This window comes from Prionailurus bengalensis, chromosome D2, assembly GCF_016509475.1.
Source record: "Prionailurus bengalensis isolate Pbe53 chromosome D2, Fcat_Pben_1.1_paternal_pri, whole genome shotgun sequence".
Classification (NCBI taxonomy): domain Eukaryota; kingdom Metazoa; phylum Chordata; class Mammalia; order Carnivora; family Felidae; genus Prionailurus; species Prionailurus bengalensis.
The window spans coordinates 40,745,486-40,773,220 of record NC_057351.1 but is presented as its reverse complement, the minus strand read 5'-3'; the positions used below and the strand labels follow the sequence as shown (position 1 = coordinate 40,773,220).

General features: G+C 38.6%; 1 protein-coding gene and 1 pseudogene across 7 annotated transcripts in view; one reads left to right on the top strand and one right to left on the bottom strand.

Annotated features, from left to right (window-relative positions):
- Positions 1 to 27,735, bottom strand: part of NRG3 (neuregulin 3) — a 1,064,061-nt gene that overhangs the window by 751,301 nt on the left and 285,025 nt on the right. The window lies entirely within an intron of this gene.
- Positions 4,562 to 6,029, top strand: LOC122492922 (annotated as a pseudogene).

The following is a 27,735-nucleotide window of genomic DNA, read 5'->3' as shown; positions in this document are numbered from 1 at the left end:
AAACCAGTGACTCCCAACTTTCCATTTCTTTAATTTCAGGGAAAAAATGAATAAGTGATACCTGTACACATATGGGAGCAAGAATAATATCTTTTTATCTGTATTCCAAAGAAATTTGGCTACTTTGGATGATTAAAAAAGAAAATAAAACTATTATCAACTTTGCATACAGGAAAATACCTTAAGTTTCACCAAATGCTTAAAAGAAAGAGCGTTAATCACCTATTTTAGATAAAAACTGGTGGTTATAACCGTAATAGTAAAAATGTTTTCTATTAATCTTACACGGATGTTCCAAATTTGGGTTTTTTTTTATTCTTCATCTTGGAAAGCAATACATTTATTAATGATAATATGAAAGTGATACTTAATATTATTTTAGAGACAAAAGTACTAAGGTCTCTGAGTATGTTTGAATGTGACCCTCTCAGCAACATCATGAGGTAGGTATTTTTACCCACCCCCCCACTGCCTTATTGGGCAAAGGGGTTTTGTCTGGGGGAACCCAGCCTGCAATGGCATGCATTCCAAAGCACTTGCTCTGAAATGCATGCTACATTGCTTCCCCCTTTGGAATAGTCTTAGTTGAATTTTTAAAAATAAAATAAAATACACACATTTATTAAAGAAACCGTAGACAAGAGACAAATTATAAAAGGTCAGAGGAAGTCTCAACACTAATTAGCATTTTGAGATAATTTCTTATTTTCCCATGAACAAGGCCATTCAAAACTATTATATTTATGTAAAATTTAGTCATTTCCAAAATTTGCCATTTCATTATGGAAATAACTAGTTCACTTGATTATTCCACTGCTTTTGGAAATCGAACATAATATCCTAAAATAGCTTTTTTTATGATGTTCAATCTTCAAAATAATTTCTGAAAATGTACATTCAGGAATGCCATCTAAGTAAAGGGGAGCCAATGACAGAATATGATCCTTTTAATAAACTGGGGCATGTGCTAGAGTTAAAACACTCACTCAGCCACCTTCACAATGGGCTTCCACAGGGATCCAGTAAACCTTAATAATAATGCTATCAAGCATGTAAGAGAACCAGCAAGGAAATAGGCCTCCCTCTAGCCCATAGAAAAATCCAGCACCACAGTTCCTAGTTTGAAAAGGATGATAAAGAATCCTGGGTTTTATCCTTCCTACTCTAAATCTAACTCCTCTGTCCTCAAACAAATACTAAGAAATTTCATTTAGCAATATAGTTTCAGGACATAGATGATTAATAGCAAAACATGAATTTTGGAAGTATCTTGAAATGTGTTTCAAGAAATTTAAAATAACCATTAAAAATTAATAAATACCATAAATAAAGTTTCCATATCCATGATGTAAGCATCCAGAGGTGAGAATGCCTCAATGGCACATAAGAAGCCAATTAAAAGTGTTTCACCTCAAGAAGAGAGCAAATAAGAACCTAAGAATGTTAAGCCAATTTTTTGTTCATTTCACTATCTCTACTGATCACCTTAGTAACATGAATGTTCATATATGGTTTATAGGTCCATCATAGGCACACCAAGGAATTCTTAACACCTGGGATCTAAAAAAATCCACATTCTGAATTTGTTTTTATTTGTTAATTTATATTATTCATTGAGAAGTAAAATTAAATCTATGAAAATAAACTGGGAGCACGTGGGTGGCTTAGCTAAGCATACGACTCTTGATATTGGGTCAGGTCATGATCTCAGGGTTCCTGAGATCGAGCCCCACATTAGACTCTGCACTGACAGCATGGAGCCTGCTTGGGATTCTCTCTCTCCCTCTTTCTCTGCTCCTCTTGCACTCACATGAACATGTACGGACACGCGCGTGCTCTCTCTCTCAAAATATATTAATAAACATTAAAAAAAAGAAACTGAATTACAGTAAGCACCTACCAAAAGGTCTCTGAGTCTACTTGTTGGATGAGAGTCTAGGCTGGGTTCTGATCTACTGGAAATAAGATCAGGAAAAATCTTTATGATGATCTGAAGATAAGGACAAACCAGGGCTTGACAGAATGGTTACTCTTTCCCTCATATGTCCTCATCAATGGGATTGCCCATGTTACAAAGGAGTCCACCATGTGAAGAAACAACAGGTTCACGAGGCCAGAAGTCCAGTGTTCCAAAGTCTTGGAGTTTCCTGGAAGAGGGACTTGAATGTCCAGAAAGTCTGTAATAGGTATAGATAGATAATACATATAATATGATTGCATGAGCCCATAAATGTTTATCCAAATATGGGTCACCCCTCTGATTTCTGATTAAGTATTCCTTTCAGTACCCATACAGTTGAAAGGGTTTAATTATGACCACAACCTGATATCTGCTTATCACATGCCCACATGTCCACTCTGCACTCCACTTGCGATATATAATAAACATGTGAGCACACACCATGCAGGTTTGTTGGGTTCAGGTTAAAATTCTGAGGCACTGGGGGAAGTGGACCTCAGTGTATCACAGCCTAACTTCCTTGTCAGTGGCCAGGACTAGAAATATAATGCCAGGATGTTCAGTGGCCAGGACTGGAAATATAATGCCAGGATGCTCACAGTCGCCTCACTTCCCATGGGAAAGAGCTTTTCAAGATGATTCCAGCACTAGTTATGACTGAAGGAGAGGTTAACCATCACTCAGATAAGGACAGCAAAGATGCTTCTTCTCTGGCTCCCACTGCATGCCTCTTTATTGGTGAGGATTTAAAGGAGGTTTGTGGGGACAGGAGGGAGAGAGGAGTGAGATACTATCTGTCTTTAATAAGTGTGTGAGTTACATCTCTTTGGGGTCCTGTATGCTTCTGCTAAAGAAATTATCTTGTTTTGAAGCAATGAATTTTTGAGTCAGTTATTCACTAAGGTGATTCCTAACAATTTCATGCCCACACAGACATTTAGACACGATGTGACGAAATTGCTGCTGCTATCCAGTGACAGGGAACTAAAGATATGCAGAGGAACTGATGTATCTGAGAGGAAACTCACCTTTTCAAATACTTAAAAAATAAAGACATGCTGCCAGTTACAGATTGGGTAAAAATACAGAGTGAAAAGCATATGAAACTCTTTGGGTTGGGAGACAAATCTGCACTTGACCTGATTTTATTCTTTATTAAAATAAAACCAATTATAAGATGGAAAGATGTGATAACGCAGCCTTTGAGCATCTGCTGAAATGATTCTGAAAGATCCTTGAGCCAACACTAACATTTAGCAGCTAGACAGCCACCATGCCTGCCCCACAGGTTTCTGCTTCTGTATTAACTGATGAAAAAGACACATTCCAGTAATATCTTCGTCAGTGCAGGCAAGTGAAGGAACAAGTATATCATGGCTATGGGTAAGAATACATGTTTATTCCCACATTATAGCTTTCCAGTCCAAAAGGCTGGAGAATGCAAGTGATAAAATAATGCCTTTTATTTCAAAAAACTGATTTCAATCTAGAATTCTCTTTTTCTGTTAAAACACTTAATTCCAGCTGCAGAGATGAACTGGACATGGCTGATCTGTCTGCAGGACGAGGTTTTAGGAGGCTGAAGCAGAAAGACAGGAAAGAGAAAAGGTAAATTAGAGGTTAAGAAAGGTAAAGCTAATTACCTCCTTCCCAAACAACCTATTTCTTAAAACAGCAAGTGGACGGACGTTTTAATGTCTTATATCATCACTTGTATAACTTCCTAGCACAAGGCTGGGCACAGAATAAATACTTATTTAGAGGTGTTGGTTTTTTTTTTTGTTTTTTCTTTTCATTACTCTCTCTCTCTCTCTCAAAAAAAAGGTGGGGAGGTCTGATGGGAGAGAGCTGAAAGACCCTAAGCCAGAGGTGGTCTTGGGCCTGGATCTCCCTGGGCTGGGCTCTTATTTTCATTTTTAACAAACTCTATTTCCAACCTCTTAAATAGTTATTTACTGATCTCTCCCAAAGGGTCACAGGTAATAGGCTCAAGACGCTGCTGCCTTTTACTTGTACTGTGTAAAGCACTCAAAGATGCCCTGTCAATTAATTAGCAGCTTAATTGGAATGAAATTATGTAATTAAGCATCTCATTTCAAATTAGCTATAAATGTTTACCAGCTCACAGGAATGAGACTTTCAAGGGGCCTTCATCCAGACCTTGTTGGTTTTGACAGTAAGTCAATGTCTCCCTTTCCTTTCTCTAGTTAGAAACGCAGGGTTTTAATGAAGCCCGAAGATAAGTTCCATAAACAAGTCAGATATCAGTTTATTTACATTTGGTTGGAGCTGGTGACCTCCCAAAGAACACATTCTTCCTATGGGCAAGTCAATTGATTAGGTCCCCAAGGAATGAATTTGACTCCAGAAGAGAATGACAAAATATATTTTCATAAATTCAATGTTTACAAAACACTGCAAGGATTATGTTCAGTTTTCTATATGTTAAAAATCCATTCCTATTATAAGTACACAGGAACTTTAAATTGTTCTGTGATTAAGGCCACTGGCTTCCCTTAGCATCCTTTCAAATGTTTTAAAGCATTTCCCTATCATGATGGCTATTGCTAATTTTCCCCAGCAACCAGTCTCTGTACCTCCCTTTTAAATGGAAACCTCTCCTCCATGACAGTCTCAGCCTGGCCATTTGGCCAAGTCCTTGTCAATGGAATTGTAAGAAGCTGGAAGGATGTGGGCAATTTTCCCATCATTTTCTTAAGAGCCAATTGCTTGTCCTCAACTTCTTATCTTTGCCCCTTGCAGAAAGCAGATGTTGTTCTAGTCAGCCAGGTCTGACTGGTAATGAGGAAAACTCCTTGGGGAATAACAGAACCATTAGATAGAAGAAACCTTTGCCCTTATATAACCTTGTAGAGCATATAACTATCTTCCAGGCCTGCCCTCCTCTCTTTAGACCAGAGTTGCTGGACTTTGGAACTACTGTCTTTGAGCTGAATAATAATTTGTTATGAGACAGTATTCCAGGCACTACAGAAAGTTTAGTTGAATTCCTGCATACCAGTGACTCCCCTTTTCCCTAGTTGTGGCAACCAAAAATTTCCCCAGATGTTGTCAAATACTTGGGTCAAGTTTGCCCCTCGATGAAAACCACTGCTCTAAACAGTTAGAAGAATGAATACCCTTTTGTCTTGTTTGATCCCCTGTAATCTTGGGTATATTTGTTATAGTAGCTCAAACGAGCAGCTCTCAAAGTGTGGTCTGCAAGAACCTTTTAGAGATTCTATGAGGTTTGCATTGATACTGTAAAAGCAATGTCTGATAAAACTGGTCGCTGCAAATCAAGGCAGTAAAATTCATTTGTATTAATATTAATAATATTCTTCACTGCTATGTCCTTTCGCTGGGGGACATTTCCATTTAGGGATGTCCTTGATGTAGTAGTAAAAATCGTTAATTTTATCAAATATCAACTCTTGAGCACGCATCTTTAAAATATTCTATGTAATGAAATGAGAGGTACACACACACACACACACACACACACACACACACACACACGCAACTCTTCTGATGTATACCGAAGTGTCAATTATTGCCTTAAAAATACTTGTGCAGGGACGGAGTGGCCAGTGCCTGTAGAGCAACATGCCTAAGTTTTACTATAACACATACCTTACTCATGACTCTCCGTCTGTAAGACACAGTAAAGTGGTAGGAAACACAAAGAATGTAAAAGACTACTATCAGAAATGGATAGAAGAGCAGACTCAGAGCTTGACTGACAAAACAAGCATGGCATTTCAACATGAAAAGATGCCTCCTACTCTATTCTCTGCTTCTCCTCCTGGAGGGGCCATGATCCCACCTCCCACATCTTGCGGGTCCTCCTTGCCCTGGTATGATGCTAGCACCCGTTATGGGGGCCCTCCCATGATGCCAACAATGGGCCCTCCTCCTCCTGGGATGATGTCAGTGGGACCTGCTTCTGGAATGAGGCCTCTTGTGGGAGGCCATGTGCCAATGATGCTTCGGCACCCCCATGATGAGACCTCCCGCCCGTCCTATGATGGTGCCCACTCAGCCAGGAATGACTTGACCAGACAAATAAGAAGAGAGGGGGCCCTCTTTATATTCATTTTACATTACTTGTTCTTTACCAGGAAATCATGGTGCTGTGACTCTGGATGTTTTCTAACAGCATGACAAAGAAAATTTGTCCCCCTTCCTATCAAACAGAGAATAGGTTTTGTAGGGAAGTAGTGGGACAAAAACAAAAACAAAACAAAACAAAAAAAGCAATTTTCATTTGTTGTGTGAAATGTGAAGATAAAATTGTCAACTGTTTTAGTTTAAAAAAAGTTCTTGTGCAATTGTTTTGAGTTACAAACTGAACTAGCTACTTTTTCGTGGGACACTATTTTTACTTGACAGAGTGGCTGATGGAAAGAAAAAGGTTTTCAAACTACGGATATTTGGTAGATACCTTGTCAAAAAAGAATGAGGTATATTTGTCATTTCAGGGAAAACAGCTGAGAGTATGGTGATTATCAACTGTTACTACTGATCAAGTTAAAGCAACCAAGTGAGGGGCGCCTGGGTGGCGCAGTCGGTTAAGCGTCCGACTTCAGCCAGGTCACGATCTCGCGGTCCGGGAGTTCGAGCCCCGCGTCGGGCTCTGGGCTGATGGCTCAGAGCCTGGAGCCTGTTTCCGATTCTGTGTCTCCCTCTCTCTCTGCCCCTCCCCCGTTCATGCTCTGTCTCTCTCTGTCCCAAAAATAAATAAAAGTTGAAAAAAAAAATTAAAAAAAAAAAAATAAAGCAACCAAGTGAGAATTGGGATTTTGGAAAACTAGTATTTGGTAACATAAGACATTTCCAATGAAAATGGTGGTCAGATCGATAAAATAATTTTACTGATATTGTATAATCATGAGCCACCATTTATTTAGAAGATCTGCTTAACTCAATGAAACAATATTTTCCAAATGACCAATGCATGAGGCTATGAAATGATGTACCGGTAGAAGGCTCTTTCAAGGTAGAATGTCACACAGTACAAAATGTCCTATAATTTCAGATTCCACATTGTCAGTAATCTTTAAGAACTATTAACTGTTGAGTTAGGGTATAAGAATTTAAGAAATCTAAAATTATCTGATTTTGCTACAAACACAATCCTTCTTTTTCCAGCCACATATTTGTATGAAGTTAGTTTTCCTCACATACTCCCACCACACCAACGTAAGGGATTGATTATAGGTGCAGATATATGAATCTAGCTATCTTCTGCTAAGGCGGACATTAAAGAGATTGGCAAAAACATAAAGTAATGTCCTGGCAGGTTAGCAAGATGGTGGAATAGGAAGCCCTAGACTTTCCTTCCTCCCACAGAGATACTGATTCAGAAATAAACACAGATCAACATCCTTTATGAGAAATCCAGAAAACAGTTAAGAAGCTCCTGCACCCCAGGTGGCATAAAATCAGCCACAATGAAGCCAACAGGAAAATGTGTGCTGCCCTCTCACCCCCATCCCTCCCGCTGGTATAGTATCATGGTTGGGAACTCCCAGTTCCTGGACTTTCCCTGGAGAGGGAAAGAGAGGAGTGGATTGTATCTTCAACATTCTGGGTTTTCATGGGGTGGGAGCAGGAGAGCTTATCTAAGGGACTGGCTTCTGTCTCAGTCGTCTCCTGTCACTGCTGGGACCCAGTGTGTTCTTAATGGGGGCCACTGAGAAGGTAAAAGAGCTGGGCGGTGTGCTGCTGATTCAGAGCAGCCTCAGTATAGCAGAAAAACACCACAGAAAAACAAGAGATTATGAGCTCTAAACCAGCAAACCCATCTAATTAAAAATCTACATGCACAAGTCCAGAGAAGATACATCCACAGGAAAGTCTTGAGAAGCCTTCCTAGAAATTGAACCGACCATGACTGAATCATGAAGAAACAGAACTGAACAGACCTATAACTAGTAAGGAGGCTGAATGACTTATCAAAAACTTCCTCAGAAAGACAAGTTCAAGATCAGATGGCTTCATTGGTGAATTCCGCCAAATATTTAAAGAAGAATTAACACCAATCATTCTCAAACTTTTCCAGAAATCTGAAGAGGAGGAAATAGTTCCAAACACATTTAATGAGAATGGCATTATCCTGATACCAAAGCCAGAAAAAGATACTACCCCAAAAGAAGACAACTGGCCAATATCTCTGATGAATATAGATGCAAAAGAACTCAACAAAATTCTAGCAAACTGAAATCAACAGATATCAACAGGATCAGACACCATGACCAATGGGATTTATCCCCGTAATGCACGGATGACTGAACACACAAAAATCAATTGATGTGAAACACTCCATTACCGGAATGAAGGATAAAATCACATGATCATCTCAATAGATACACAAAAAGCAACTGGCAAAATTCAACACCCTGTTATGACAAAAACACTCAAACTAGGAACAGAAAGAAAGTACTTCAATACAATAAAGGCCATATGCGACAAGCCCACAGCTAACACTGTACTGACAGCCTTTCCTCTGAGGTCAAGAACAAGGCATGGATGCCCAACTCCCACTACTTCTATTCAGCATAGTACTGCAAGCTCTGGTCCGAGCAATTAGGCAAGAAAAAGAAATAAAAAGCACCCAAATCAGAAAGGAAGAAGTACTGTTCACAGATGACACAATCTTATATGCAGAAAACACTAAAGTTTCCTCACAAAAACTGTTGCAACCAATAAATGAATTCAGCAAAGATGCAAGATATATAAGCAACACACAAGAGTAAACTATATTTCCATACACTGACAATGACCAATCCAAAAGGGAAATTAGGAAAACAAACCCATTTATAATAGCATCAAAAGGAATAAAATACTTAGCAATAAACATAACTAAGAAGGCAAAAGACTCGTACAATGAAAACTACACACTGCTGAAAGAAAGAAGACATAAATGGAAAGACACCCTGTGTTCATGAAACTGAAAGCTTAATATTGTTAAAATGCCCATACTATCAAAGTAATCTACAGATTCAAAGTAACCCCTAAAAAAATCTCAATGGCAATTTTTTACAAAATTAGAAAAAATTCATGTGGAACCACAAAGGACTCTGAATAAATGAAACAATCTTTTAGAAGAAAAATAAAACTGAAGGCCTCATACTCTTTGATTTCAAGCTACAATAATGGAAACTATATGATACTGGCATAAAGACAGATGTACAGATCAATGGAACAGAACAGAGAGCCCAGAAATAAACCCATGCAGGCACAGTCAGCTAATCTTCAACATGAGTGCCAAGAATACACACGGAGCAAAGGACAGCTTCTTCAATAAATGGTGTTGGGAAAAGTGGATGCCCACATGCAAAAGAATGAAAGTGGGAGCCTACTTCACAGTACTCACAAATGTTAACCCAAAATGGATCGAATAATACCTAAATGTAATACCAGAAACTGTAAACTTGTAGGAAAAAAAGCATAGGGAAAAAGATTCATGACCCTGGTTTTGGCAATGATTTCTTAATGACACCAAAAGAATAGGCAATAAAAGCAAAAATAGACAAGTCGGATTACATCAAACTACACAGCTTCTGCATGGCAAAGGGAAAAAATTAACAAAATTAAAAGGCAGCTTATCAAATGGGATAAAATATTTCAAACCATATATATAAGAGATTAATATCCAAAATATATAGGAATTCCTACAACTCACTATGAAAAATAATAATAACTCAAAGTTTTAAAAAAGTGCCAATGGCTTAGACAGACATTTCTCCCAAGAAGAGTTATAAATGGCTAGCGGATAAATGAAAAGATGCTCAATATCACTATTCATCAGGCAAACGCAATTTAAAACCACAATGAGATCTCACTTCACACATATTAGGGTAGCCATCATCTAAAATAATTGTTGGCGGGAATGTAAAATGGTGCAGCCACTATGGAAAACAGTATGGAGGTTTCTCAAAAAATATATATAAAAACACAACTACCACATGATTCAGCAATCCCGCCTCTTGTATATATCCAAAAGAACTGAAAACAGGATTTTAAAAAGATATTTGCATTCCCATGTTTATGAGAGCATTATTCACCATAGCTAAGCAGTCAAAATAAACTAAATGTCTACTGGCACATGAATGAATGAAGAAAACAATCTTCACATACGATGGGATATCGTTCAGCAATTAAAAAGGAAATCCTGTCATATGCTACAACATGATTAATTTTTGAGAACATTTTGCTAAGTGAAATAAGCCAGCCACAGGACAGACACTACTTAATTCTACTTATAGGAGGTATCTAAAGTAATCAAACACATTGAGCTAGAAAGAATGGTGGTTGCCACAGGACAGGGGATAAGAAATGGGAGAGTTTCTGCTATTCAATGGGTATAATATGTCATTTATGCCACACAAAAATTTCTACAGATCTGCTGTACAACATTTTACTCATAGTTAACAATACTGTACTATACACTCAAAAATATGTTTAGGGGTAGATTTCATGTGTTTTTTACTACAATACATAAATATACAAAGCAATGCTACTTTTCTCACTCTTTTTGTTTCAGAAAATATTTTCCATTAAAAATTGTTATTTACGGGGCGTCTGGGTGGCTCATTTGGTTAAGCATCCAACTTTGGCTCAATTCATGAATTTGCGGTTTGGGAGTTCGAGCCTCACGTTGGGTTCTGTGCTGACAGCTCAGAGCCTGGAACCTGCTTCTGCTTCTGTGTCTCCTCTCTCTCTGCCCCTCCCCCACTCATGCTCTGTCTGTCTCTCTCAAAAATAAACATTAAAAAAATTGTCATTTATTTTAGCATGCAATAGCTTATTTTTATTTTTGATAAGGATCAATAAAATATTTTTAAGTCTCCTTGTTTTAATTTTTAATATGGTAAATATTGATAGGTATGGCTCACTGAAGAAAAGGCTCTTGAGGAGACTTCAATAATTTTTATGAATGTAAAATGTTCCTGAGATCAGAAAATTTGAGATCCATTAGCTTAGAGTATACTCTTGATAATACACACACTCCAAATATTTTTTTCAAATCTTATCAGTTACACTTACTCATCATATAGACTATTTTAAACTTGGGTGCTAATGGATTTATTTAACACTCAGTTTCTTTATGAAGAATGTTTTTTATTTTTTTAATAATTAAAATACTGCATATAATGTGTCACTGGTAACCTTTTCTTATGTTTATGATTAATTTCCCCAGATAATTACAAACCCTTTGTAGAAAGAATCAATAGATTATTCTCCTTAACGTCTCCTTAGATTAAAATAAGTCCATGAGGCCTTGATCATTTATGAGAAAGCAAAAGAAAGTAAATACTCATAGGTAAAACAATAAAAGACAAAATTGAAAAATACTAGTAATATAAACACAGCAAACAGTATATGACTGTTGCTATATTCCAGACACTGAGCTATTTAATCCTCTCAAGAGCCCTGTGAGGTGGGTAATATCATCATCGTGCAGATACAGAAAAGTGAAGCTGTGTGGTTAGTAACTTGTCCAAACTAGCAAGTGGCAGAGCCGGGATTTAATGTTCTCAAGCCAGGACTAGAACCAAGGCCTCTGTGACTTCAGAGCTGCATTGTGTGTGTGTGTGTGTGTGTGTGTGTGTGTGTGTGTGTCTTGTTTAAAGGGATGGAGTCTTTGTGTTGTCAAATACATGCAACTTCTGAGCTGCTATGTCATCTGAGCTAAGAAGAGCAAATCCAGGTCAGCAGCAATGCCACCAGCTGTGAAGCAGGTCAAGAGAAACAGGAATCATTGAGCCTGGGAAATTACCAGGGGGATCAGGGAATGCCATGTTGCTGCTCTCAGCTGGAGACAAAAATAAATAAACTTGTCCTGTGCAGTGCAAAAGGTGCAGGCGACTCGATAGCACTCACTGGCACTCCCGGCCCTCCCACCCAGCTCCAACCAAATACCACCAGAGCGGAAGACCCACCAGGGACAGGCTGACAGGAAGATCAGAGCTCAGGCAGCTCAATCCAAGTTTCTTCTTCTCTTGCACATGCTTTGTGTGATGGATAGCCTGTGGACCTGGGCATGGGTCAAAATAAATAGGAGCATCAAGCATACATTTTTGTCCCTCTCCTCTCTGCTGAGGCAGACACAGCCATAGAACAGCTGGTGAGGTCCCTGGGATTCTGAGAATTGATATGCCAACCACTTCTGCCCGATCTCAATGTAACAGAATGAACACTTGGGTCAGGATACATATCCTCTCTTCAAATCGAGTTGAGAAAGGGGAGTGGTCCACCAAACATTTATGAAAGCTAAAATTTTTTTAAAGACAGCATTTGGTATAATACTGTATCTCCCAAAGTATGTTCTGCAGAGAGACGTATAAATGGGTTCTGAGGCCAAACGGATCTGGAAAGTGCTATGAGGTATAGTCAAACTTGGAGAATCACATGAATGTATTAAAAGTTTTGAGAGCTAGCACAGGGAAGACAGTTGTTTATGTTGGCTTCATCTACAGTTTCCCAAGTTGGATGAAGAAATAATATCTCATGGACCCATTCTGGTCCAGTAGGATGGAAGAATATGGCAGCCTCTGGGCTAAAAATAAGACCTAACCTGGGCAAATCCTTGATTTCTCTAGAACTCAGATTTCTCATTGGGAAAGTGGGCATAATGGCAATTATGTCAGAGAGTTGTTGTAAGAATTAAATATATATACATACACATACACATACACAGAGCATTTATATTAAGTGTGCAATAAATGGTACTCCTCCACCCAAACACGTGCTTAAGTTTGTGGAGCAGTCTTTTCCTTTCATGACAGTTATAGAAGTAATCATCCAAGTAACCGAGCAACTGCCTTTATTGAGTACCTATCATTGTAGTGGGGAGAACAGTATCTGTTTTTGGAGTAGTCACAGTCCAATTAAGGAGAAAGACATGTGAATAGTGAGCCACGTGATGAGTGCTCTCTTAGATCTGCAGAAAGTATTACAGAAAACTTTACTCCTCCCAGGGCAAGTCATGGAAGCCATCAGAACCGAGTTTGAAGGATACATGGTCATTTCCCAGGCAGAACAGTAACATTAAGCATTTAAGTGAAGGGAAATGGCTCAGCAATACCCAGTGATGTGATGCATTCAGCCTTTCATAGACTGTGGTGTCATGTGGACAGTAACAGAGGGACGAGATGGCTCAACTGATAGTGCTGGTCGAGGCAATGTCGTAAAAGACACTGCCTGCTGGAGGAGTTTAGGGCACTCTTGAGCCATTAAAGATGTTTTAATAGAAATGAAAAGATCAGATTTGTATTTTAGAATGATGATTCTGATACCAATAGGGAGGCTGATCTCAGGCAGTGAAACCAGAAGCAAGAGAATAAGCTAGAAGCCTACCATCTCCATCTTCACTTCCATGTCCTCAAGTTCACGAGGCCATGGACCAGGGTGGTGCTCAGAAGGACAGCATAGCAGGCAGTGAGAGACAGCAAGGTAACATAAAGGTATTTCTTCGTGTTCTCATGTTGGGAAAGAGAAAGGTAGGGAGATAGGAAGGTACAAAGTACTGCCTGGCATTCTAACTTGGATAACTGAATGCATAGTAGGACACCTGACCAGGATTGGGAGGGAAGGAAGGAAGGAAGGAAGGAAGGAAGGAAGGAAGGAAGGAAGAAAGAAAGAAAGAGGGAGCAGGGGGAACAGGGTTTAGGGAAAGGTAATAGGGAGAGATTGTCCCATTGAGAGTTTGTAAATTGAAATTAACAAACCATTGGGCTTAAGGTGTCTTCAGGCATTATAAAATTAGAAGTAAAGGCCTGGAGTTCAGAATCCCATTTGGACTGAAGATAGAAGCATTAACAGTGATCACCTGAGGTAGCCCCTGACCCAGAATGAGGGTGCAGGGTGTTCCAAAGCATACCAGAGTGAGCCGGAGGTTGGGAAATGCAAGGCAAAGAAAAGAATAAAGCGGAGTTCCTACTTTCAGAAGGAATATAATTCAGCTGGGGAGACATAATTGATGTATTATAAAGAAATGAAAGAAAAATTAAGTGCTAAGCTCTGTACTACTTAATGCAGCTGTGAAAGTATACAGAGTAAGAATTAAATCTTCAAATGGAAATAAATGAGACCTCTGGGGCACTCGGGAGGCTCAGTCAGTTAAGCATCCAACTCTTGATCTCCGCTCAGGTCACGATCTCATGGTTCTTGAGATGGAGCCCTGCATCAGGCCTGCGCTCACAGCATGGAACCTGCTTGGGATTCTCTCTCTCCCTCTCTCTCTCTGCCCTTCCTCCACTGGTTTTCTCTCTCTCTCTCTCTCTCTCTCTCTCTCTCTCTCTCTCTCTCTCTCAAAATAAATAAATATTAAAAAAAAAAGAAAGACAGAAATGAGACCTCAAAGGGTAGCTGAGATTTTTAAACTGAAGGAAAAGAGAAGAATGGGATTTCATTGTCAAGGGCAAAAGGCCAGCCAGGTATTCATATGAGCATTATTAAAGGAGGCCATAATGAGGAAAAATTGGGGTAATTATGGGAAAAATTAAGGTCACAGAAAACAAAGCATGTGCATCACGAGGAAACAGGGTAAAGTGAAATGGCTGAAAAGATACAAGGATGAAGGGAGAAGAGTGAACTTACTCAAGATTGAAAAGAGCATCTGGAATTGATGTGGTTGCAATAATGTGACTGCACATTATCACAACACTTAATATATAGAAGGAACTCAAGAAACCTTATGTTCTTTGTATGGTTCTATAAGTAGTTCTTGCATTCAGGCATCATATACCACCACATATGGTAATTCTGAATGACTTGGAAAGGGCAAGATGGGTGCCACATATGTAAGGAAGTTGCTGCCATATTCTAGTCTATTCTGTCAGTCTGTATACCTAAGTGTTCATCTTCGTGTGCCTATCTGCCTTTATCTCTGGGACTCTGTATGCTCTTCGCGTGTGTGTATGTGTCTCCAGGTCTCTCAGCATCGATATGCATGAGCCTTCACCTCGCATTCGTGTGACTCTGCAATTGTCGGTCCTGGCTGCGTCATTGTATCATTTGGTCAATGTCTTCCTATCTGTGTGGGCGTGACTTTGCTATGTGACTGTGTTCACGTGCTAGAATAGGTGTCTGCATATATGGTTACTGTCTTTTTGTGCCCAATTATATGAGTCTGTACCATCTGTGTGAGTGTGTACATGTGTTTGTGTATATGTGTGTTTGTGTACATGTGCATATTTTCTAAAGCGTTGCCACAGCATGCCAGTGGGTGCCTTCCGCAGCTAATATAAAACTGTCAAACAGTATTGAATGACAAATGGGAAAAGCCCTCACTGTATCTGGCTACCCTGGCCTTTTTACTTTTAAAAGAAAATTGATCTTATCATCCGTAGTCTATTTCACTTCATATCAATGTGCACATGCAAATATTTCCATGCCACTAACATAAAGCTTGTATCAACCCGAAGTGATGTTTTGTGTAAACTGAATCTGAAATTATTTTCTTTGCTTTGTAATGGTGGCAAGAACCAAGCAAAGCATTTCTTGAGCCATAAAATACAATTTAACTCAAAAGTCACCCCAGCTTATGGATTTTCCTGCACAGAGACTTTCATATTAAGGGCCTGTGGTGAAGACCCCCTGTCGATTTTTGTAAATTCTAGAAACACTAGAGAGAGATGTAATTTCAGAGTCTTTTACCCAACTATTAGTAACATAACTATGATGAATGGGGCTGTTGGGGCTGATGTAAAAGGAAGAAAAGAAGGGAGGGCCGGTGCTAGAGCAGTTCACCATATCACATTATGAGCCAGGCGACAAGGGCCAGAAGACCCTGTATTTGAATCTTACAGGGAGCTACAATTAAGAGGCTCTTACACCTTGAATAGTGGCATGAACCCAGGCATGGAGAGGGATGCATACAGCCCGATGGGTTCTGTGGCTGATAAGATTGAAGGCAATCCTAATTTTCAGATATAGTCAAGCTGAATCATACTGAATGTTTGCAGCAGCCCCAGTATCACCATGTGATCCTGGAGTCTTGGGGATAAGATTCAAATTCTGATTTCTTTGTTACATCCTCCAGTGGTTGAAACTACTTCCTAAAGCACATGTGTTATGAGAGCTTCCTAAAACTATCTTCTGTTTGGAGTTCACCGTCCATATTAAAAGCAAACCAAACACAGATAGAAACCCAACCTTCCCTGGATATAAACTTTAAAGTCATAGGAACTCTAAAATCCGTCAGAAATTTTCCACATACTTAAAGTCTTTTTTGGTCAAAATGGTTAACCACATGAGCAGACTTGGATTTTAAGCTCTATGCTATGGTGTTTCCCAACTTTACACTAACATGCTGCCCATTAATAAAAAAAGAGCAGTCAGCAAAGAATCTTGGAAGTCCATTCATTAACTCTAATTCAGATGGAGTGCAGCAGAGAACAATATACTTGGATTTCACTTCCTCACACAGCAACCCCATGCCAGGTGCCCACAGTACACTCGGTACTTCCATTCCTGCCCATGAGAAGGAGAAGTTCAACCCCAAACACCGGCAAGATGTGTCACCCGGCGTGTCTTTCCATTTCAGAGACATGAATCTTGACAGTTTAGCTGTGCACACTGCTGAGTGCTGAAAGTCTCATTCCTCATCATCCCTTGCAACCAGATATGGCCACCAAGTTCTTATAAGATACAGGGGGAAGTTTTATAGTGATACTTCTTGGGGGTCTCCTAAAAGGAAAGAGTGTCCTTTTTCTTCCTCCTTCTCCCTTCCTGCCATATGCAATACAGCGCTGTAGCTGGAACGTCAACAGCTATTTTGAATCATGAAGCCATTTTGTTATTGTAAGCAATGAGGGCTGAGGAACCATGGAGCGTTTGCAAGCCCGTTCTAAACTGTCTACCTATGAACTGCTCTTCCTTGGAAAGAGTCAATATATCTACGTTTCATAAGCCACTATATTCTGAATGTTATTACTTGCAGCTGAACTCTGTCTGTACTGACAAAGCAAATACCTTGCTCCTAGTCTCTCAATAGTTGCAAGAGAACTGCTTCCCCTTCCATAAAGTCTGATACATGACCCAAATGCCTTTCTAGATAGCAACTATCAGAAAACAACCAAGCCAAGAGTCATGTGCCAGATTTTCTTTGGTGCTGGTAGGGTACTTTGTGTCGTGGAAGATGTGGCATGATGGTGGGAAATAAGATAAGGCTATGGGGCCAAAAGAAGAAAAGAGTTGCATCTTTCAAAATATCAGAGGGCCAAGCAATTAGAGGGAGAAAGAATGGCTGATTATTTGATATCTCTCTAGTTTTTGCATTACTTTCCTTTACCCAAATAATGAAACTCTTATTTTTTAATGCTTGATGCCAAATATATTGAGTGAATTATGCCAGGTACTAGGTCAGAATGAAAAAAGTGGGAGGGAAAAAAAAACTGAATAAAATAGGAAACAATGACAATGATAAAACCAGAGGTATCTATGATCAAAGTTACTACCAATGTCTTCCATTCTTTCACTTAAGGATAAATATCTCAGACTGTGTAAAAAAACTGAATGATACGCATGAAATCAAATTAAAATAGAAATATTAAAATATTAAAATTCAAGAGATGAATTTATGGATGACATTAGGTTAAAGGGTAACATGACTTCCCCCATGTTCTGACTGGAGTTTCCACTGAGGCTGAGGGAAATATGAAAACCCACAACACTATAAAAAATGAAGGCTAGAAGCTGGAAAAGCTTTCTCTATTTGTAATGTTGGTAATTAACAAGTGCTTATTATATACCCACTTTATACTCCACATTTCACAGACATTATTATCTCATTCAATCCTCACCAAAAAATTCTAATATTTGAGGTGTTTTATTCTCCATTTAAAAAAGAGAGAATGGAGGTTTAATGAGAACTTGCCCAAGGTCATACAACTAATAAATGAAACAGAGACTCAAAATCAGGTGTTTGCTTATAAACCATATGGATTTTCATGGAGAAAATACACAGGCTTAGCAAGCAGCATATTAAGTTTGATGTGATTACAGAGACAGTGTCTGAAAAATGCTGGGCTATGCTGGGGAACTATTATTTTTATCTACCTACGTTCACTGACTTGAGAGTGAAAAAATTTCTAGGTTGAAAACCTAGCCACATGCCCTCTCTACTTTTCAGATAGTACTCCGTAAGCTGAAAGGTATGTTTTACCTTCTGTCACCCATGTCATTTTTCTGAATCAAATGAAAGGTAGCATATTTCAGAACCAACAGATTTGGGATGGTCCATTCCATTATGAATCATTTCTGGTAATGTGCTAAGTTCAGAACTTGGATACAGGAGAAGTGTGAACTAGGAAAACATTTGTTCATGTCCTAGAGCAGTTCAGAGAAATAGAGAACAAAGTAGTAGAGACAGAAATAAGTCTGATATTTGTAGAACATTAGAAAAACGCCTGGTAAATTTAAGACTTAAAATCTGAGCTGAGAAGGTAATTTGTTTACACACGAGTAGGCAGAGGTAGAAACAATACCAACCAAATCATCTGCCAAGTAAGAAAATCCTACCTCATTTAAACATCAGTAAAGAAAGAGAGGAGGGGGGAAAGGAGAGTGGGAGGGAGGAGGACAGGGAGGGCAATGGTACATAACAAGATAAAGAGAGCACCTGGGTGGCCCAGATGGCTAAGCATCTGGCTGGGTTTCAACTCAGGTCATGATCTTGGTTTGTGAGATCAAGCCCCATGTCAGGCTCTGGGCTGACAACACAGAGCGTGCTTGGGATTCTCCCTCCCTCCCTCCCTTCCTCTCTCTCTCTCTCTCTCTCTCTCTCTCTCTCTCTGAAAATAAATGAACTTACAACACAAAAGAATAAGATAAAGACAAAAGTAATTGGAAAACTCAGAAGAAAAAAAATATTATGAAAATGATCTACTGAAGGATCAGAAGGGAATTAGAGGAAACCACATAGAATCTTTAATAAACAATAAAGCTACATACTTTATAAAAGACAGGAGAAGTACCCAAAAGAGAATTAGCTGAAATTCAAAACAAAGTGGGTAAAATGATACATAAGATAAATGGCATAAGAAAGTAAATTAAGGAAGCTATAAATGATGGAATGAAATTTCACTAGGAAGCAGCATAAAGTAGTAGTAATTCTACCGAAGTGTAATTCAGTTATTATTAGAAATAAAGGCTTGAGATATACTTTCAGAAAATTCAACAAAAAAGAGAAAAACAAAGAAGAAGCAATCGTAAAAGAGATGTCAATCTGTAAAGTAGGATGGGTGTGGAACCCTGAAATACAGAGAAGTGTTTTTCCTGAGCAGCAGATTTTTTTAAACTGGCAAAATTATTAAGGTATTCTAAAAAGAACACCACTCTTTAAAAAAATGAGGATTATTTCTGCAAATTAAGAGTTCTTAATGTTCCAAATAAATGCAAACAAATAACTATGCAAATCGAAGTGCTTTTAGCCGATGTTTTACAAGCATAAGAATAAACGAACTCTAGATGTGCATGAAGGTACAAATATGAAACTGACATACAAATTTACACACAGCCTCACTGCTTTCTTCAAATGAATGTTACAGAAAGACATTTGCACATATGCAAGTATTAAGATGGCAAACTAAACATAGCACTGAGCTCTGCTTCATCATGAAACTTCTAAAAATTATCTCCAGTAAAGGAATTTTAAGAAGGCATGAATTCACATGAACAGAGGGAATGGAAATCAACCACAGTAGCAGAACTCTGTTTGCTGGAAAGCTGAGCAAGGAATGTGACTGATTCAGCCAGCCAGGGAAAGATGAACAGTTAAACTGGAAGTTGGAAAAATTGATAAGAAACTCAATTTCCATTCCAAACCTCCCCAAATCTGAGAAAGAGCAGAACTGGAGCCACTGGAGCTGAGATATAAAAAGCAAATTTAAAAATGGAGGACTTGTTAAGAAACAAACAGACCCTCTCTCATTTTAGGGTCGTCCACGGAGCGGAGTGTCCTCGCCTTCCCCCATGATGGACGTACATTGGAGTCCAATTCCTCAGGGAGTAAAACAGAGTCTCAGGATGGCATCCCTCGTGGTGGAGGGCTGGACATGTCAACTGTGCTCACTGTTCTGAGGGATGTGACACAGAATTGGCTGATACAGCGTTCTGAAAAACAAAATGATGAAAACTAGAGAAATGCCTTAAGGTTATATATTGGTACTTTGATCATTCTTTCCTCACCAACATCTCCATATTGTGACCATCAAGTAGATTTCACCTGTGTAGAAGATTTATTTATTCTTTCTCCTGGGGAATCTGACTACCTCAAAGGACATGGATGATATCCTACTGGGATCTTCGAAGACAATGACCAAAATAGGTAATTCTCACCCACCTATAGAGAGCCTCCAAATTAAATTTGAGCAGATACCCAAATATTCACAAACATTAAGGAACCCACTTTATATGAAAACTAATACAGCCTCATACAGAAAGAAAAAATCAGAGAAGTCGCAGACTACGCAAGAGAAGAAATTTTTAAGTGACTAATACAAAAATCCTCTGAAGCAAGTTTAAACAATGCTGAGCCTCTAAGAATTTACTCTAGAAAGAAACAAACGTGGCTAAGTCCACATGTGTTAGCACATAACTGCATAACTGGGGTTAAATAACCCCATGTAAATAACCTTAATAACCTTAAATAACCTCCATGTAAAATACAAGTAGAGTAAGTAATAAAAGTGGACTATTAGAAGCTTACACATATTTTATTAAAATTTGACAGTAAACCGTGATTATTATTAAATTCTCTACAGAGCAGACCATTCTCATCACCCTGATCTTTGGATGCCACTGCCACCACTAAGTTATATTCAGAGTCAAATTAATAGTCATTTGTTTATTCTTAGAGAGTCATGCTTCAGGAGTTGGGAATAATTAGCCATTAGACTAACACTGTTCCAATCCAGCCTAACACGTCGGAAAAAAAAAAAAAAAACAAGAACTAAAAGGATCACTTTTCAAGTAAATTAACTGCATCCCAGGATGAAAATAAAAATCATTTAGATGAATCAAAAGATATCCAGCACCTAACAAGTAAAGTTCACATTCTCTGCTACCCAATAAAAAATTACTGGAAGTGCAGAAAAAGCAGGAAAATATGACCCAGGATGATGAGAAAAATCCATTAATTGAATAAGAGACAATATTTGAGGACATAAATAGCTGAGATCTCCCTCATTAGATAAAATTATAAATCCACATATTCAAAAAGCTCAAAAAAATCCTAGCCCATAAATAAATAAATAGATAGATAGATAGATAGATACTGAATATCATTGTAATCAAATTTATAAAATTGATGATGAAGAGAAATCTTTTTTTTTAATTTTTTTTAACGTTTATTTATTTTTGAGACAGAGACAGAGCATGAACGGGGGAGGGTCAGAGAGAGGGGGAGACACAGAATCTGAAACAGGCTCTGGGCTCTGAGCAGTCAGCACAGAGCCCGACGCAGGGCTCGAACTCATGGACAGTGAGATCGTGACCTGAGCCAAAGTCGGATGCTTAACCAACTGAGCCACCCAGGAGCCCCAAGAGAAAATCTTAAAAGCAGCAAGAGAAAGATACAATCCATACACAGGAACAAAGGTAAGAATAATGGCAGATTTCTCACCGAAAACAATACAAGCCAAGAAGTCAGTTGAGTAACATCTTTAAAGTATTGTGGCAAGGTTGGGGAGGAGGTGCAATGTGATACTACCTCAGCAAAAATATCTTAAAAAATTTTTTTCAATGTTTATTTATTTTTGAGAGAGACAGAGACAGAGCACAAGTGAGGAAGGGCAGAGAGAGAGGGAGGGAGATACAGAATCCGAAGCAGGCTCCAGGCTTTCAGCTCTCAGCACAGAGCACGACCCGGGGCTCAAATTCGCAAGCTGTGAGATCATGACCTGAGCCAAAGTTGGACACTTAAACTGACTGAGCGACGCAGGTGCCCCCTCAGCAAAAATATCTTTAACAATGGAGGTAAGGAAGGACTTTCATACATATAAAATTTGACAGAATTCATCACTAGGAGCCCCACACGACTTGAAATATTAAAGCAAGTCCTTCAGGAAAAGGAAACTAATGCCTGATTAAGTCATGGATCTAAACAAATCAACAAAGAGCACCAGAAATGGTAACTACAGGGTAAATATATAACTTTTTGTCTTAGTACTTAAAAGTATTTTAAAAAAATACTTGGTTGTTTAAACAAAGTAATAATACACGTAATACAAGTAAAACGAAAATGTATGTCAATAATAGCACAAAAGCCAAAGGTAAGAAATGGAAGACAGCATTGTAAGGTTCTTATACTTACATGTGAAGTGGTAATAACATCTAAAGGTAAAAGTTAAAGATGCATACTGTAAACCTGAAAGCAGTCGCTACAATAACAAAGCACAGATTTATACTTGAGCTAACAAAGGAGATTATACGAAATAAAAAATATTCAATTAATTCAAAAGAAGACAGGAAAGGGGCACCTGGGTGGCTCAGTGGGTTAAGCACCCAACTCTTGGTTTCCGCTCAGTATGTGACCTCACAGTTCGTGAATTCCAGCCCCGCATCAGGGCTCTGTGCTGACAGTGCACAGAGCCTGCTTGGGATTCTTTCTCTCCCTCTCTCTCTCTGGGCCTCCCCCACTTGTGTTCTCTGGCTCTGTCTTTCAAAGTAAATAAATAAACTTTAAAAAAAAAAAGTAGAAGAAGAGAAAAAGAGAAAAAGAGAAGAAAGAACAGATGGGAAAAATAGAAAACAAAAAGCAAGGAACAAATGGCAAAATGATGTTATAATTTTAAAATGTTCACTAAGTGGGGCACCTGGGTGGCTCAGTCGGTTAAGTGACTGATTTCAGCTCAGGTCGTGATCTCACAGTTTGTGAGTTTGAGCCCCTCATCGGGCTCTGTGCTGACAGCTCAGAGCCTGGAGACTACTTCAGGTTCTGTGTCTTCCCCTCTCTCTACCCCTCGCCTGCTCATGCTCTGTGTCTCTCTGTCTCTCAATAATAAATAAACGTTAAAGAAAAAAAAAATTTTAATAAAATAAAAAAAATAAAATAAAATGTTGTCTAAGTGTACTTAGGTTTACACAGTTATTTGTTTGCACCCGTTTGGAATGTTGAGATCTCTTTGATTTTGCAAAAATAACCCTTACTTTATCAAGAGTTATTTTTCTTTAAAAAATCTTAAGGTAGGCTAATTTAGCAACATAAAATACTAAAGTCTTCTGCCTACTCCACCCATACACCTTTCAAAAGAAAGAAAGAAAAAGAAAGAAAGAAAGAAAGAAAGAAAGAAAGAAAGAAAGAAAGAAAGAAGAAGAAAGAAAGAAGAAAGAAACAAAGAAAGAAAGAAAGAAAGAAAGAAAGAAAGAAAGAAAGAAAGAAAGAAACCCATAAATGCAATTAAGAGGTAAATAAGAAACAGGAAAGAAAAAAATACTTAATGTATTTATTATAAAGAAACATGTTAATATCCTTTATATATTAAAGATTTTTACAATGAGAAAAATAAAAGTGATCCCCCAACAGGAAAACAAGCAGCAAATGACTGAATATTTATAAAAGAAGAACAACAAATACCTGATGAAAGCACAAAAAATATCAACTATTCTCTAATTTTACAAATGCAAATTAAAATAAGCTATTCTGCCTATCAAACTGACATCATTATAAATTACACTATCTGGTTTTACCAAAGCAAGGGGAAAATGTCACCTTCATATAATCCTAGAGAGACTGTAATCAGTCTCAAATAAATAATTACTGAGCATTTACTATAAGGTATCATACATGAAGTGCAAATTGTATTTTTATCAAAATTCTTAAAATCTTCGAGCCTCTCTCCCCAGTACTTCTACTGATTAAGATAAAATTGCAGCTTGTTGAAAAGAAGCATACAGGGACTCCCCCACCTGCTAAGACCCAGATCATTACATACAGGGCTTGAAAACCAGTTTTAGATGCTAATAATGAATGAAAACATCGTTGCGCATACACACACGCCCATAATTTTTTAAAACAAATTACATAGAAGAGTGTCTGAATGGCTCAGTCAGTTGAGCCTCCAACTTCGGCTCAGGTCATGAAATCATGGTTTGTAGGTTCAAGTCCTGCATCAGGCTCTGCGCTGACAGCACAGAGCCTGCTTGGGATTCTCTCTCTCCCTGTCTCTCTGCTCCTCCTCCACTCATGCCCTCTCTCTCAAAAATAAACATTAAAAAATAATAATAAAATAAAACAAGTTATATAGACTGTAAGTTTGTAAGTGTATATATATGTATAAACTTTATATATCTGATAAAGTTATATTCAGGTATTAAAATGCAAGATTTTTTGGAGAAAATATATTAAATCAAACAAAACAGAAAATACTATAACAACCCCTAAAGCTTCTACTTCTATTTGTATTTTTATTTCTGACAGGATTGCTTTATATCTTAATCTCCAACTTCTCCCTTGAATTTCAGACTACTGTATCCAAGTTCAAAGTTAACACATTCAAAATAGAGCTTTTTATTTCTCCTTCTTTGTCCCCCTTTCCCAAACTGGCTCCCCTCACCTAGTTTTCCCAAGATAAGAAGGAAAAATGTTTTTTCTCTTTGCTCTTTTAAATCTTTACCTCCCCTGCCAGCCTTTAGCCAAGTACTACCATTTCTGCCTCCAAGTCATACTCCTAATCTCACATTTCACTGTCCCTACTGCTACTTGCACTCTTGTTGCGTAGACTGCATTCTCCATATAGCATCCAGTCATTCTCTAAAACTATAGATCCAATCATACAGTTCCCTTGCTTAAAATTCAACAATAACTTCTCATCACACTTAAAGCCATACTCCTTACCGTGACATCAAGTGCCTCCCTTATCTGGCTTCTGCCTATCCTATTGATCTAAGATCTATTATTGTCCATCTTTTGTTTTTAATGTTTATTTATTAATGTTGAGACACACACAGACACACAGCATGAGAGAGGGAGAGCAAGAATCGCAAGCAGGCTCCATGCTGTCAGAGTGGAGCCCAACATGGGAGCTCCAACTCACAAACTGTGAGATCATGATCTGAGCAGAAACCAAGAGTCGGAGGCTTAACCAACTGAGTCACCCAGATGCCCCTACTATTGCTCAACTTTCCCATAAACCTGAAGGCCATAGATTCAATCAGGACAAGAGAAATCCCACCCACGGATGCTACCTTATCATTTCCTAAGATATTCCTTCTCAATATTCAGGTGTCTGCTCAGAAACCTTCTCTGACCACATGGAAATGATCACTCCCTTCCTGGCCTTTGCCTAACCCTACACACTGATATGCCATGGATTTGACATCATTTATGACCATATCTGAATGTATATTTCCCATTTGCATACTGATTTAATGAGTGGCAATAATGTCTAACCTAAAATCTAAGCTCTTAGCAACTATATTGCTTAAGTATTAATAATATAGTTATATTTGGATGGTGGTTTTTATTTTCTTCTCTGTGCTTGTCTACATTATCTAAATTTTATATGATTGGTAAATATTAGTTTTAAAGCCAGAATAAAAAATTCATATGCATACAACGTAAAATAACATTGGCAGAGTTTAAGGTGAGGGAGAAGGGAGGCATTTTTCTTGAGAATTTGATTAAGTCATTCCCTCAGTTGTAGGCAATTTTTGAGATCATCTTTGTTTGAGTGGAAGATCAAGAGGGAAATTGAATATATAAGAAGAGAAAATCATCTGAAAGAGCTGTTGGTAAATCTGAAAGACACTGCATAGGTTAATTAGACCTCCTGAAAAGAGGCAGGAAAAACAGGGAGAGGAAAAAGGCGTGAGTCTTGTTGCTATGAGTGATTTGCATACTTTAAGCCACAAGGGGGAGGAAGGCAAAAAGAACATAGTATGAATTTAACTGAAGATAGTCTAGGGTACCAGCTCCATTCTCTGTTGTCCTGCCAACTGGTTCCCATAGGGGAAAGAGAATTTTAGTAAGTAACAGGTAATTTGAGGGGTGGGGCTTCACATGGTCTAGTTAACCTTGCTTTATGTACGGGACAGGGAGAAGTTTGGAGACCTTTATAACCCAAAGAAATAAATAATGAAGGGAAGACTCTGCTTTATGTAAAAAAGTGTTAAGCTGGGTCAGTGTGTTGGAAAGAGCTCCTGGCTTTTTTTTTTTTTTAATTTTGTTAATGTTTATTTTTGAGAGAGAGAGACAGAGCACCAGCAGGGGAGGGGCAGAGAGAGAGAGAGCGGGAGACACAGAATCTGAAACAGGCTCCAAGCTCTGAATAGTCAACACAAAGCCTAACACAGGGCTCAAACTCCAGAAAGATGAGATCATGACCTAGGGCCGAAGTCAGACACTTAACCGACTGAGCCACCCAGGTGCCCCAGAGCACCTGGCTTTCTAATTCTCTGGCAAGGAATAAATCCCCTGGTTCTATTTCCATATTGTTGTATTGGTTTTACTTACTTGTTTCTCTGCCAGTAACAAGAATCATAGACTGCATAAAAGTGGAAACTCACTGGATACCTTGGGGCATTCTCCTGGGGGGTTAGTGAGAAAGGGAAGCCAGCATCTCAGTGCTTTCTCATTGCCCCTACCTTTAGGAGCATTTACTCTGCCAATAAGGGATAAGGAAGAAAAAGGTGATGACGGTGCTCAAAGTCAGTGACCACTTTGCAATGAGAGCAGTAGCCTTGACACACAAAATGACTGATAAAGTGATGGCACCTCTTCAGACAGAGCAAGGCACTCAGTACTAATGCAGTTTGCCCTGAAATGTCCACCCCTCCAGTAATAAAAAAAAGAGGGGCTGGAAATGCTGTTGAGTAATTTAATACTTCTCTATGAATAAATTTTAGCTCACAAGTGTGGAGGTATAATGGCCACCTACCTCTCCTTTAGTTACAATGTCTGAGCTCATGAACCTGTCCTGGAAATCAATGTTCACTTGAACTAAACTCACATTTAACAGAAAACTGCAGAAAACTTCTTATTCATGAAGAATAAGAATCTACCTTTGAAAAACGGGTCTATTTTCTAAATGCTTTAAAACCAAAATGCATTCTAGTTAAGCAGAATTTTATTTCCATTCCAGTCAGGAAGTTTTCCCTCTCTATATAAGCTTCGTGCAGCTCATATGAGACTTTGGGGATCACTGTTAGAGGGAATGATCGTGAGTAATGGGCCCCTTTGTCATATCGAGCCATTAAATATATCTATGTAAGAATCAATGCATTGCAGTATATGAATCTAAGAAGTACAGAGACCAGCCCCCCCATGGCTGACCTGCTCCTGGCAAAGCTTAATTACTTCACTTAAACCCAGAGTAAGCCAAGATTTCCATCCATCAAACAGGACTAACTGCAATTGATACCTTTCTTTCCTAGAGTGATGCTATGATTATTCAGATAGTGTGGATCAAGAAGCTAAGGACTTAGTGACTACAGGCCTGTTACTGAAAAGTAGTGAAAGATGGTTGAAAGGAAAGCACACTTTCAATGAGACTAGGGTATGACACCCAGCAATTCCATTTACTAGCCAGTGAATGCATAAAATGTACTGAACCACTCAAAGCTTCAGGTTCCTTATCAGTAAAACCAGGAAAAAATTACTTACGTTGGACAGATCCATGTGAAGATTGCAGTCAATATATATGCAAAGAGCTGTCCCACTGAAGACACAAAATAAAGTGAAGCAATTGTTTTATGTATTTCACAGATCACTTACCCTGTAGCAAGTGCTTCTATAGAGCCATTTAAAAGGAGATTGCACGCTCCCT